Source organism: Amphibalanus amphitrite, unplaced genomic scaffold (assembly GCF_019059575.1).
Source record: "Amphibalanus amphitrite isolate SeventyFive unplaced genomic scaffold, NRLGWU_Aamphi_draft 001423F_arrow, whole genome shotgun sequence".
NCBI classification, from domain to species: Eukaryota; Metazoa; Arthropoda; class Thecostraca; order Balanomorpha; family Balanidae; genus Amphibalanus; species Amphibalanus amphitrite.
Window position 1 is genome coordinate 1 of NW_024882916.1, and position 13,431 is coordinate 13,431.

The window sequence follows — 13,431 nt, forward strand, 5'->3', positions numbered from 1 at the left end:
ACTTTTTGTTAAGTTTTTTTACTGCCTTTTTGGTAAAAGCTTCTCAATCATGATTTCATGTAATATGGACACAAACAAACGGTGCCACATCAGATACACAGACACACAAACCTATATTGACCTTGACCTACTTGACCTGAAATGACCTCAGCAGCAAAAATCTGGTCGGGTAGTGTGACAGGAGGTTTCAGCTGCTTGGCACCAAAAAGCATCGTCATCGGTATATGAAGCAGCGCACTTGATATCCAACGGTGACCCAAAACAGCAACATTTTTTAGTTTGACCTGACCTGGAAGGTCAATGACTGACCTGATAATTAAAACTGGGTATCATTGGATTCGTCTCTTCCCAAGATCTTTTTGGTCTTTACCGCTAAGCTCTATCTCCCAGGAACGAAATGCGCGGGGGGGGGGGTGGCAACCCCCCCCCCCCATGTGCGTTCTAGGATGGAAAATGGCATGTGCGGGCGAGGGTCTATCTTGCTCAAATTTTGCGCTGAACCTGAATCCCCTTTCAGCATTTGGGGCCTGGGGTAGGTCTGGTCAGTAGCTCAGGTCAACCAGTGTCCAGTAGCTATCCTAGGTGTCATGCCAGTAGCCCAAAGTAGGTGTCAGTCACCACTGAAGGGAGCTCGTAACATGGGAAGCTTTAACATATTTTTTGCACCAAACCTCTCCTGAAATGGATCCTAAATTCGAACATCTGCAAAAAGACACTAATATGTTGAAACTTGAAAAGGTGAAGCAAGGTCATCTAAGCTCAGTTAACCTTGACCACCTGACCCTAATGCGACCCTGACACCTACCATAAGGCATGGTATTACAATCACCACACGTTGCGCGTTTTTTTTTTTAGATACAAATGTGAAAACGCGTCGATAATGTGCGTAACACCAGAATCGCGATTCTGCCATGCCATGGTCTCTAAACACGCCATAGGTCAAGGTCATGGGTTCGGGGTCATATAATTGTCATGAGGTGTAATTTGATTAGCTCGTGAATGCGAAAAGTTTCGCCGCGATCGGCACCTTTTACGAGTTTTTTTCTTAACTGAGTGTCATGGGTGGGTCTATCCGACCTCCCAATAAGCGCGACGTTCATTTTCTCAAACACTCAGGGTATATTTTAACAAACTGACTGCGTCCCATTTGGGGGACGCAGCCCCCTGCCTTTGGGACGTAGCCCTCCGCGAAATTTGACACCACTGCGTCCCACACTGGAATGACAGGGTGTCAGCGGAAAGTGCTAGCAAAAATAAGTAAATGCCTCGGTCTTTTACTGTGTAACAGATGTTGCTTTTCGATTGCTTTGTGCCCTTATTTACTATGTACTAAGCACAAACATGCCCTCCCATTCCTTTTGCCTGCCTATCCTGAAGATGTACACCTTGTTATATCCTCCCTACTATACCCCAGGGTGTGCCCGCCCAGTGTCCTGTCCTTACATCTTGTACCTTGCCCTGCCCTTCCTTCAGGCCCTGTGCCCCGCCCTGTCCTGCCCTCAAATCCGATACCTTAAGAGTATGTACTCTGCCTTGAAGTTGTATGCGCTGTCTTCCCATCTTTACGCCCGTGCCCTACCCTAGTTTGAGGCCCTGTGCCCTTCTCTGCCCTCAAGCCTTGTACACTTGTCCTGCCATCAGACCCCGTGCCCTGCCTTGCCCTCAGGTGCTGTGCCCTGTCCTGCCATCAGGTCTTGTGCCTTCCCATGCCCTCATGCCCCGGCCCAGCGTCCTTCCTCAAGCGTGATGCCTTGCCCTGCCTCAGGCCCTGTCCTGTCATGTTTTGCTACCAGGCCCCATGTGCATGCCCTGCCCTCAGACCCTGTCCTATTCTGCCATTAAGCCTTGTGCATTGTCTTGCCCTCAGACCCCGCCCTCGCACTAAGCTGCTGTGCTCTGCCCTGTCATCAGGCCATGTGCTGTCCCATGCCATCAGCCCTGTGTCCTACTCTGCCCTCAAGCCTTGCACACTGCATTTCCCTAAGGTCTCGTGTCCCACTGCTCTTAGGCGCTGTGCCCTGCCCTGCTATCAGGCCTTGTGGTGTCCCCCGTCCTCAGGTCCCGTGCCGTTTCCCGTCCTCATGCCCTTACCTGTCCTCACAACCTGTGCTTTGTTCTGCCCTCATGCCCTGAGCCTTGTCTTGCCCTCAGGCCCTATACCCTGTCTTGTCATACATTCAGGCCTTGTGCCCTACCTGTGTCCTTATATCTTGCTCTGCCCTTAGGTACTGTTTCTTGCCCTGCTCTAAGATCCTGTGTGTGTGTGTGTGTTGCCCTGCCATCAGGTGTGGTCTTCATCAGGTGTTCTAAGGCCCTGAATCTTGCACTACTCTCCAGCCTTGTGTAATGACAGCCTCAGACCCGCGCCTTGCCTTGCCCTCGGACCCTGCAACCTACCCAGTCCTCACGTGCCTAATGTGTCTTATCTTAGCCTCATGGCCAGTGTCTGCCCTGTCCTTAAGGCTCAGACTCTGTGTCCTGCCCTTCCCCGAGGTCCTATTTAGAGATGTCAAGGTCGAGCCCGCAGGCCCGGCGGCCAACCAGGGGGCCCTGGGGGCAACCATATGTTTTGCCGCCCCCGCCCCCATACACTTTTTACTCGGGACCCTCTCGTCTCGTGTTGAGAGGACGTTGTAACCTTCCAGAATAAACAAACTCAGTAAAAATAAGTTCCACGTATCTTCACGCACGGACTCCAAGGGACCCTTGTCGATCCAAGGAGGCCCTCTATCCATACTCGTCAGCGGAGGCTCCTGAGACTGATGGCCTGAGAGGCGCTAGTGGATCTGAGGAGGCCGGAGGCCCCAATATCCAAACTGGTCTGGAAAGGCCCCTGACACTGGCGGTCTGAGAGGCCCGTCTATCCACACTAGTCAGAGGATGTCCCTGAGACTGGTGGTCTGGGAGGCCTCTCAATTTACATTAGTCAGAATAGGCCCCTGACACTGGCGGTCTGGGAGGCCATTTACCCTCACTAGTCAGAGAAGGTCCCTCTATCCTCAATAGTCAGAAGAGGCCTCTGAGACTGATGGTCAGAGAGGTCCTAGTGAATCTGGGGAGGCCCCTCTCCACATTGTTCTAGGGAGGCCCCCGAGACTGATGGTCTGAGGGGCCCTTTTATTTATACTGACCACAGGAGCCCCCTGAGATTATTGGTCTCAGAGGCTCTCCTGTTTATACTCACCAGAGGAGGCCCCTGGGATTGATAGTCTAACAGGCCCTTCTATTTATACTAGCCAGAGGAGGCACCTGAGACTGGTGGTTGGAGAGGTCCTACTATTCGTAATAGGTAGAGGAGGCCCCTGAAATTCAGGATATCAGAGCCATTCCTATGCATACTAGCCAAGAGAAGACCCTGAAATTAATTATCTGAGAGGCTGATCTATTCATACTAGCCAGAGAAAGCCCCTGGGATTAACCCTCGCCCGCACATGCCATCTTCCCATCCTAGAACGCACATGGGGGGTTGCCACCCCCCCCCGCGCCATTTCGTTCTTGTTGCAGATAGAGCTTTGCGGTAAAGACTAAAAAGATTCTTTGGGAAAAGACGAATCCAATGATGCCCAGTTTTACCTTCTCAGGTCAGTCATTGACCTTCCAGGTCAGGTCAAACTAAAAAAATGTTACTGTTTTGGGTCACCGTTGGATATCGAGTGCGCTGCTGATCATATACCGATGACGATGCCGTATTGTGGTGCCAAGCCAGCTAGAACCTCTATGTCACACTATCCGACCAGGTTTTTGCTGGTGAGGTCATCTCAGGTCAAGTTAGGTCAATGTCAATGATATGTGTTTGTATGTCTGTGTGTGTCTGTGTGTATACTGATGTGTGCACCGATTGTTTATGTGTCCATATTACATGAGATCATGAAATGAGAAACTTTTACTAAAAATGCAGTCAAAGAAACTTCACAAAAAGTAAATTCCGCTTCCTAAAACGCAATGTTTCCAGATGACCTAGGTTGACCTTGACCCTAACCTTGACATCTGTATATCGTCGAACAACATGTTCACTGATAGGGGAGGTAAGACTGGAAAAAAGGCCGAAATCAAGGTGTCAAAAGCTCACAAGACCCATCGCCAACGCAAGATATTGGGTATTTGTCATTTGGGTCATGACATGACCTGATGAACAAGGTCATATCTCCGAAACCCAAAATCACAGAGACTTGACATTTTTAGTGGACATCGAGAAAGGATAGAGGGGCAGCTATACGAAAAATCAGGCATCTAGCTCCAAAAATGTTGAGTGCAGAGCAGAAAAAACTACCTGGGGTGGCAACCATCCCCCCCCCCCCCATGTGCGGGCGAGGGTTAATGATCTGAGAGGCCCTTCTATCTGTACCTACTTGCCAAAGGAGGCCCCTGAGACTGATGGTGGCCAGAAGAGGCCTTCGAGACTGATGGTCTGAGAGGACCTTCTATTCAAACTATGCAGAGGAGGTCCCTGAGAATAAAAGTCCTAAGAGCCCTGCGGCGGCAACTGGCCGTTAAAAAAAAAATCTGGCCATATTTCGGCTCGGTAGGGCCCCACAGAGCTCGTGAGAGCACCTCGAGGGCTGCTAAGTAGGCACGCTTATCTCCATAAGGGTGCCACACCAGCTTCTGAAGGCTCCTTGTAGGCACCTAAGGGCCCCTTCAGGCCTCTAACGGCTCCACCCGCCTGTAATGGCTCCACACCAGTGTTTATGAGCGCCACACACCGGCGCCTTTGAAGGTCATACCTACCAGTGTCTCTTATAGGAAATAGTTCACTTTTCACATGTTTTTTTTTTTGTAACTGGAATAGCAGTTTTGTACTTTGTAGCTTGAGCTGAGACTAGCACAAAGATGATTGGCTCTTTGTGGCTTTTACGGCTCAACAATCACCCTAGACGAAGATATTCCATTTCTCATTCCAAAAAGAGTGCCTTTCAGAGGAATGCGCGCCTTGCAGAGGAATGCAGTCACCTCATCGTCAGCCAATCAGCATGGGTATGTTTGAACTACACAATATGATTGGTCAACGCGTTGTAAGGTTCCGCGATAAACATAATTTTATATAGAATATAGTTCTTCCTAGATTAAAATATGGAAAATAATCCTTCATACAAAAAGGTTTTATTTTATTTTCTGATAATTATGATCATGAAAATCATTAAGCTGTAGTAAAATACAAATTTCAGGAAAATGAACCATTTCCTTCAAGGCCCTATACCTATCTGTGGCTCTGAGGGCCCCACACCGGCGCCTCTGGGGCCCACACACGTGTGCATCTCAACTCTCAAGGCTCTATAGATGCATCTGAAGGACCCACACCGACACCTCTGAGGGCCCCACACCAGTATCTCTGAGCTCTAAATGCCCCACACCGGTGACTGAGGAGTGAGGACACACCGGCGCCAGAGAACACTAACGGCTGCACAAGGCCACTGAAGGCACCACACAAGCTCTCACTGAGCTCTAATATCCCATACCGGCCTCTGAGGGATACCGGCCTCTGAGGGTCTGAGAGGCCCGTCTATCCACAGTCCACACTAGTCAGAGGAGGTATCTGAGACTTCGGACTATTATTCTCAGGGGCCTCCCATGCCTAGTTTGAATAGAAGGGCCTCTCAGACCATCAGTCTCAAAGGCCATTTCTGGCCACCGTCAGTCTCAGGGGCCTCCTTTGGCAACTATAGATAGAAGGGCCTCTTAGGTCATCAATCCCAGGGGTTTTCTCTGGCTGGTATGAATAGAAGAACCTCGCAGATTATTAATTTCAGGGTCGTCTCTTGGTTAGTATGAATATGAGGGGCTCTCAGACCCTTAAGTTCATGGGCCTCCTCTGCCTTTTATGAATAGTAGGTCCTCTCAAACCACCAGTCTCAATTGCCTAGTCCTCTGGCCAGTGTGAATAGAAGGGTCTCTCAGACCATCAGTCTCATTGGCCTTCTTCCGGCCAGTATAAATATAAGGGCCTGTTAGACCATCAATCCCAGGGGCGCCTTAGGTTAGTATAAATAGAAGAGTCTCTCAGACCATTTATCTCAGGGGGCTCCTGTGCAGCTGTGGCTAGTATAAATAAAAGGGTCTCTCAGACCATCAGTCTCGGGGCCTCCCTAGGACAGTGTGGATAGAGGGGCCTCCTCAGATTCACTAGGACCTCTCTGACCATCAGTCTCAGAGGCCTCTTCTGAATATTGAGGATAGAGGGGCCTCTTCTGACTAGTGAGGGTAGGGGGATCCCAGACCACCAATGTCAGGGGCCAATTCTGACTAGTGTGGATGGAGGGGCCTCCCAGACCACCAGTCTCAGGGACCTCCTCTAACTAGTGTGGATAGACGCCAGACGGGCTTCTCAGACCGCCAGTGTCAGGGGCCTCCCCAGACCAGTGTGGATATTGGGGCCTCCTCAGCTCCACTAGCGCATCTCAGGGCATCAGTTCCAGGGGCCTCCGCTGACGAGTATGGATAGAGGGCCTCCTTGGATCAACAAGGGTCCCTTGTACTCTGTGCGTGGGGATTCGTGGAACTTATTTTTACCGAGTTTGTTTATTCTGGAAGGTGACCACGTCCTAGACGAGAGGGCCTCGAGTAAAAAGTGGGTGTGGGGGGGGGGGGGGCAAAACACATGGTTGGCCCCCAGGACTTCCTCTGAGATGCTAGGGGGGGGGGCATAGCCCCCCGCAGTGATGCCGCTGGCCCCCCAGTGAAGCTGAAAAGAAAAATAGGTCCTCTCGGCATCACTTATCATTCTGCTAGGGACTTGATGGTGGTGCGCCGCCCCGCATGAAAACTGCGCGGCTTGAATCAGGCATCAGTACACGTTCAGAAACTGAGCCCACCTGTGCAGCCTGGTTGAGTGGCTCTAACCAATCGCTAGCCAGGATGTTGCGCCGGTAATACTTATCACTGATAGTGGTTTTCTGTGGCGTCATGAACAGCTTGAATATTACACAGCAGCTGAACATGCTTCAGGTCTAGATTTTGGCCGGATGTTTGACGCCGGGCGACGCCGTTCGAGCTGCTGGCAGCCCACACATGGTCAATTTGACGGCTCAACGGATATCGCAGCTCGAACGGCTTCCCATCCGACCAGGCCACCTCATTCATCTCTTCCTTCGACCAGTGGAAACGCCCTGGCCTGAGTCCAAAGGTGGTGGACTGGTTGTTGTCCCGTCAATTTCATTGTCTTTTTCAGTTTGAAGGGCAGCAAAACCAAGCTAAAGGGCGGGTAATGGTGAATCATGATGTGGGACCTCTTATTATCTGCCTTGGTAAGAATTCGAGTCTGTTTGCGTTTCCCAGTCGCTATCTTGACAACTCTTCTCACCACTTGGCAAAGGGCGCCTTTTGCGATCGACGCCGGACTGAGTCTGCCACCAAGTCCCAGTCTGTTACGCCTCAGGCAGATGTGCTACTGGCTGCTGCTGATGTCCAGCTGCTGACAGACCAGCTCCTGGCTCATGCCACCATGCCACTAACACTTAGCCTTACTTCGAAACGAGAGACTGTACTCCCTTCTCTCCACTTCCTTGAACGAAAACTCTCAAATGAAACCGTTTGGCGACTCGACTCTTATTCAGAGCCAGAGTCATTTCGCAAGGTCAGGTCACTGCTGAGTTGAGAGCAGATACCAGAGATATGTCTCATGGAGCTGAGCTGGCGGCCGCCGCGCCGGTGCACGCGTACTTGCGCTCGTGACATCCGTGCTGGGGGCACTCGTATGTGAACCGTGGTGGCGTTGCCTCTGTGACCCGGGGGCTACCTGGCCGGCTCGAATACGCGGCGATGGCGGGCAGGGCGCCCGAGTTCGATGCGAACGTTGAGTGCTTCGGTGCTTATACGCGGCGGTTAAATCAGTACTTTGTGGCGCAAGATATCGGGAGTGATCAAGAAGCAAAGAAGCGGGCCGTGCTGCTTTGTGCGATCGGCGCAAAAACGTTCGGTCTGCTGGAAGATCTTATTGCTCCAGCCACTGTAAGGCAGAAAACATACGATCAGCTGGTCAGCGTTTTGCAAAGTCACTTCGAGCCGGATAAATCTGAAATAGTGGCCAGATTCCGGTTTCATTCGTGCTCCAGGAATGACGGTGAGACAGTTGCTAATTTTCTAGCGCGGCTTCGTAAGCTGGCTAAAGACTGTTCGTTCGCACCTAATGTCCTTAATGAAATGCTGCGTGACCGTTTGGTCTGTGGCATACGGAACGAGTTGCTGCAACCTTGCTTCTCAGTGAGCCGGGGCTGACGCTCCAGTCGGCGGAGCAGCTGGCCCAGGCACACGAGTCGGCGGCAGCGAGTGCGGCTGAGCTCAGCGGCGGTGCTGAGCAGCGAGCAGATGGAGCCTCCGTTCATCGGCTGACTGGTGCCCGGGGTCCGCTGCGGCTGCGTAGCAGCTCTAGGGGTGCCGGTGCTGCCCGCGCTCCTGCCGGCTACAGGGACGGCGGTGGCGGCGCAGCAGACTCCAGAGCTGGTGGTCGGCTGCGCTCTCAGCGTGACAGGACGACGCCCGGGCCAGGTGACAGCACGGCGGCGAGCTGTTTCAGGTGCCTGAGGTATCATCAGCCGGGCAAGAGCCCGTTCATCGATAAGGTGTGCTACAGCTGTGGCCTCAGGGGTCACGTCCGAGTACCTCCGCCATGTCTCGGCTGATGGCGACGCGTTACAAGGGTCGGACGCGCAGGAGGGTAGCAGAGAGGACGGCACTATGCAACCGAGGAGTTCTAGTCCCGGGACCGGTGAGGAGGTGTACAGCATTTTCACCGTCCGGACCGGCCTCGGTGTCAGGCGACCGCCGCTGATGGTGCCGGTAGCGCTCGACGGTCAGAAGGTCGAGATGGAGCTGGACACCGGGGCGACTCTGTCGGTCTGCTCTGACGCCGGGTTTCGGCAGCTCTGGCCCTGTGGAGGGCCGAAGCTGGAACCGTGTTCGGTGAAGCTGAAGACCTACAGCGGTGAGCAGCTGCCAGTCATGGGGCAGGCTGCAGTGAACGTTCAGTACGGCGGACAGGCTCAGCGACTACCTCTCATCGTAGTCGAAGGTGGCGGGCCCTGGCTGTTCGGCAGGAACTGGCTGGGACACATCAGGCTCGACTGGCCCTCCATCTGTTGAGTGACTGCGGAGACCCGTGTGCAGCCCATCCTGGACGAGTTCGCTGACGTTTCAAGGAGGAGTTGGGCTGCTATCGAGGCGGGGAAGTCGGCATCGACGTAGACCCGGACGTCCACCCTCGTTTCTTCAAGCCTCGCACCGTACCGCTGGCCTTCAGGGAAGCTGTGGACGCCGAGCTGGAGGACCAGATCCGTGGCGGACTCTGGGAACAGGTACGGCACAGCAAATGGGTGGTTCCCTTGGTGGTTGTCCCCAAGGCTGGGGGTCAGTCAATACGGGTGTGTGGGGACTACCGCTTGACCGTCAACAGGGCTGCTAAGGCAGAGCAGTATCCCTTGCCGCGTGTGGAGGAACTGTACTCAAAACTGTCGGGATGTACCATATTTTCAAAGATCGACTTGAAAAACGCGTATAATCAGCTTCCGCTAGATGAAAAGGCCCGCGAGTATCTCACGGTAAACACCCCGAGGGGTCTTCTTCGACCCCTTCGGTTGACCTTCGCCTATTCGAGTGCAGTGTCGCTGTTCCAGCGGACGCTGGAAACTGTCCTGGCTGGTATCTCTGGCGTTGGGGTCTTCTTGGACGACATTGTAGTCGCGGGTGTCGATGCCGCTGCGCATGACGAGGCCCTCCGGCAGGTTCTTAGACGGCTGGAGGAAGCGGGTTTTAGGCTCAACAAGGCCAAGTGTAGCTTCAGCGTCAGCAGCGTGACCTATCTGGGGCTTAAGATAAGCAGCCGTGGTGTGGAGACCACCGACGAGAAAACGGCCACGATTGTCCGTGCCCCGGAACCGCGGGATGCTAAGGAACTGCGTAAGTGGCTAGTAATCAACTACTATGGGAAATTCCTTGAGAACCTGGCGAGTGTCTTGGCTCCGCTCTATCGTCTTCTAAAGGCAGATCAGCCCTGGCAGTGGGCTGAGGCAGAGAAGTCTGCTTTTCGGAAAGCCAAAGAGATGCTAGTTAGCCCTCCTGTACTAGCCCATTTTGATCCCGCCCTTCCGGTGGTTCTCGCCTGTGACGCGGGACCGGTCGGCATTGGCTGTGTGTTGAGTCAGCGGACGTCACAGGGCGAGCGACCTGTGGCCTACTATTCGCGCACGTTGAATGACACCGAAACTAGATACTCACAGACTGATAGAGAGGCATTAGCTGTAGTGACCGGCGTTAAGAAATTTCACTATTACCTAGCGGGGCGAACTTTCACTATACAGTCAGATCATAAGCCTCTCATAAGCCTCATAGGAGAGCAGAAACCTTTGCCCGTGATGGCGTCACCTAGGATGGTCCGCTGGGCTCTGATGCTTGGGGCCTACGATTACCACCTTGAGTACCGGCAAGGATCTAAGCAAGGCCACTGTGACGCGCTTAGCAGGCTGCCTTCGTGCGAGAAGGCTTGTTCGAGCGTTCCAATTCCGGCTGAGACTGTCCATTTACTTGAGTTCATCGACTCATCCCCAGTGAATGTGTCCCAGATACAGCGGTGGACCGCTCTGGATCCCGTGTTGTCAGCGGTACATCGATATGTCAGAGATGGCTGGCCGGATGTCAATAGTGCTTCCCTCAGCCCTGATTTTCAGCCGTACAGGTCCCGTATAGGTGAACTGAGTGTGCAGGATGGCTGTGTTTTGTGGGGATCACGAGTCCCGCCGCAGGGACGGGGTGCCATGTTAAAGTTATTACATGAAGGTCATGCTGGCGAGTGTAGAACCAAAATGTTGGCTAAAATGTATGTTTGGTGGCCAAAAATCGATGACGACATTCGTGATATCGTGAAGTGTTGTGTGAAGTGTCAGGAACTGAAGGGCAGGGCCCCTGACGCTCCACTGCATCCTTGGCAGTGGCCGACTCGACCCGGCAGCGAGTCCATGTAGACTATTGCTCGGCTAACGGATAGATGTTTCTGGTGATAGTCGACGCCCACTCCAAATGGATGGACGTCTACCCAACTCGTTCCTCCGACTCACTGATCACGATTGAAAAATTACGAGCGTCGTTTGCGTGCTGGGGAGTGCCAACAGTGCTAGTGACAGACTACGCCCAGTGTTTTGTATCACAGCAATTCAAAACGTTTTGCAGTGTAAATGGGATCAGGCACTTAACGACACCAGCCTATCACCCAAATCAAACGGCTTAGCCGAAAGAAGCGTGCAAAGCTTCAAAAACGGGCTGTACAAACAGATCTCGGGGTCCATTGAGACCAAGGTCTCTCGATTTCTGTTTAGGTACCGCACAACACCGCATACTACGACCTCATGTACGCCCGCCGAATTATTTCTGGGTCGTGTGCCACGCACTCATTTAGATGGTGTGCTACCAGATAGGCAGGAGCGTATACGGAGACAGCAGGAGGCTCAAAAGACGTACCGTGATCGAAATGCCCTTGAACGATGTCTGAACCCGGGTGACCCTGTGTATGTGCCTGCTGTCGATAGATTGCAGGGATTGGAGCGTTGTCGGTGGGCGCCCGGTCGTGTAGTGTTCGTAGAGGGTTAACCCGCGCACCGACGGGGGTCTGCGCCAACTTAGTACCGACGGGGGGGGCGGATGACCGCCCCCCCCCCTGAGATCTCGAGAACGAAGCAAGATAGCGACAAGCGGTAAACGGCATCGGATACGCACGGTCAAGATCTACAATTTTTACTAAGGTCATTTTCAGGTCAGGTCAAAGATGACGTCACAGGGGTCGAAAAAGTCAAAATGGCGGCGCTAAATATGGAGAGAGTTTTTCTCGAATAACTTTCGAATTAGTCAAGATAGGAACAAACTAAGGGCATCATCGTGATCCTCTCGTCAATCCGCATCGAATGATATATATGTTGACCTCGAAAGGTCAAGGTCAAAGGTTGACCTCAGGTCACGTGACCTCGAGGTCATCATGTATATCATTCGATGCGTCTTGACGAGCTGAACACAATGAGACCATCCACGCGGCTGTATCTTGTTCCTGTACGGAGTTATTGGCCAAAAACCTTTGGTGACCTTTGATGACGTCACATGACCTCACAGCTTCCCAACAGCAAAACAGACCTCAAGGTAGTGAAGGTTGATCGTATATGAAGTCATGTATGGTATATGGGGCCATTCCGACCCGTTTTAGTGGTAAAAACAGGGAGTTGATTTTTCCCCTATTGACTTATAATGGGGAGGTCGCGAAATTGACCTGACCTTAGGTCACCGATATCAAAATTCCGAGATATACAAATTGTAGCTACTAATGACCTAATAACATCCTGCGACTTTCAAAGGCCTCCGACATCTACTGTAGCTCTGGCACGGTGACAAAGTTGCAAAAAAGTGACTTGAGGTTGGGTCATTCAAAGTGACCTGGTGACCTGACCTTGAAAGGTAGGAGGTTCAAACTTGCACACCATGTGTAAAATTGATAAGGGAATAGTCATACCAAATTTCGCGGCGCTACGCGCCGCGGTTTTCCCGCTATTCGCGAAAAACCTCAGGGGGGGGGCGGATATCCGCCCCCCCCGTCGGTGCGCGGGTTAAGGTCACTGTGGAGCTAAATGACGGAAGGGTGATTGTGCGGCACGCCGACCAGGTTCGTGAGCGATATTCAGCTGTTCCGCATGTCGCTAACGATCCTCTCCGTTCCAGAGTGACACCGATACCTGCTCCTGATCCGGTCACGGAGAGCGCCGCTGCATCTGCACGGCATGCTCCCGTTCCCGGACAACTGGCCTCCACTCCCGACCGGCTGCCGGCTCCTGATCGAGCGCCTGCTCCTGGCCGGCCGCCTGTTCCGGCGCCGCCCGGGCTGACCGGAGCGGTGCCCGCGCCGGGTGTGACCACCGTCCCGCCGTCCGCACCCTCTCCCAGCGCGCCGCGGTACCGGCTGAGAGACCGGTCCACCCTGCGGCCCCCAGACCGATACGTGGCGAGCTATGAGTAGGCGTTTTGTTTCAGTTGTTATTTGTTCTGTGAGGTGCATATTTATTTGTTTGTCCATGCTGTGCAAGTATTCGGGGTGGAGGAGTGTCATGGAGCTGAGCTGGCGGCCGCCGCGCCGGTGCACGCGTACTTGCGCTCGTGACATGCGCTCATGACACTCGTATGTGAACCGTGGTGGCGTTGCCTCTGTGACCCGGGGGCTACCTGGCCGGCTCGAATACAGTTTGGACCGAGACACCGTCTGTGATAATATGCATTCATCCAATTTTCCAGCTTCCACATTAAACAAGAAACTGTGCGAGCAGATATGGCGAAAAAATAGATGTCCGGATAATTTCGTTACACCCTGTATGTTCTAGTGCAAACTAATGCTATGATGCTAGGGGAGCGGCTGCAGGCTGGCGTAGCGCGTGCGGCCTTACGGTGGTTGGGTGAACGTGCCGCCTTCTGCTG

General features: G+C 53.0%; 1 long non-coding RNA gene across 1 annotated transcript; it reads left to right on the top strand.

Moving 5' to 3' along the window:
* Window positions 1–8,544: 8,544 nt before the first annotated feature.
* Window positions 8,545–13,213, top strand: LOC122372954. Its single transcript, XR_006254956.1, has 2 exons — window positions 8,545–9,287; window positions 12,685–13,213. It is a non-coding gene; the product is annotated as an uncharacterized LOC122372954 (long non-coding RNA).
* The last annotated feature ends 218 nt before the right edge of the window (window positions 13,214–13,431 follow it).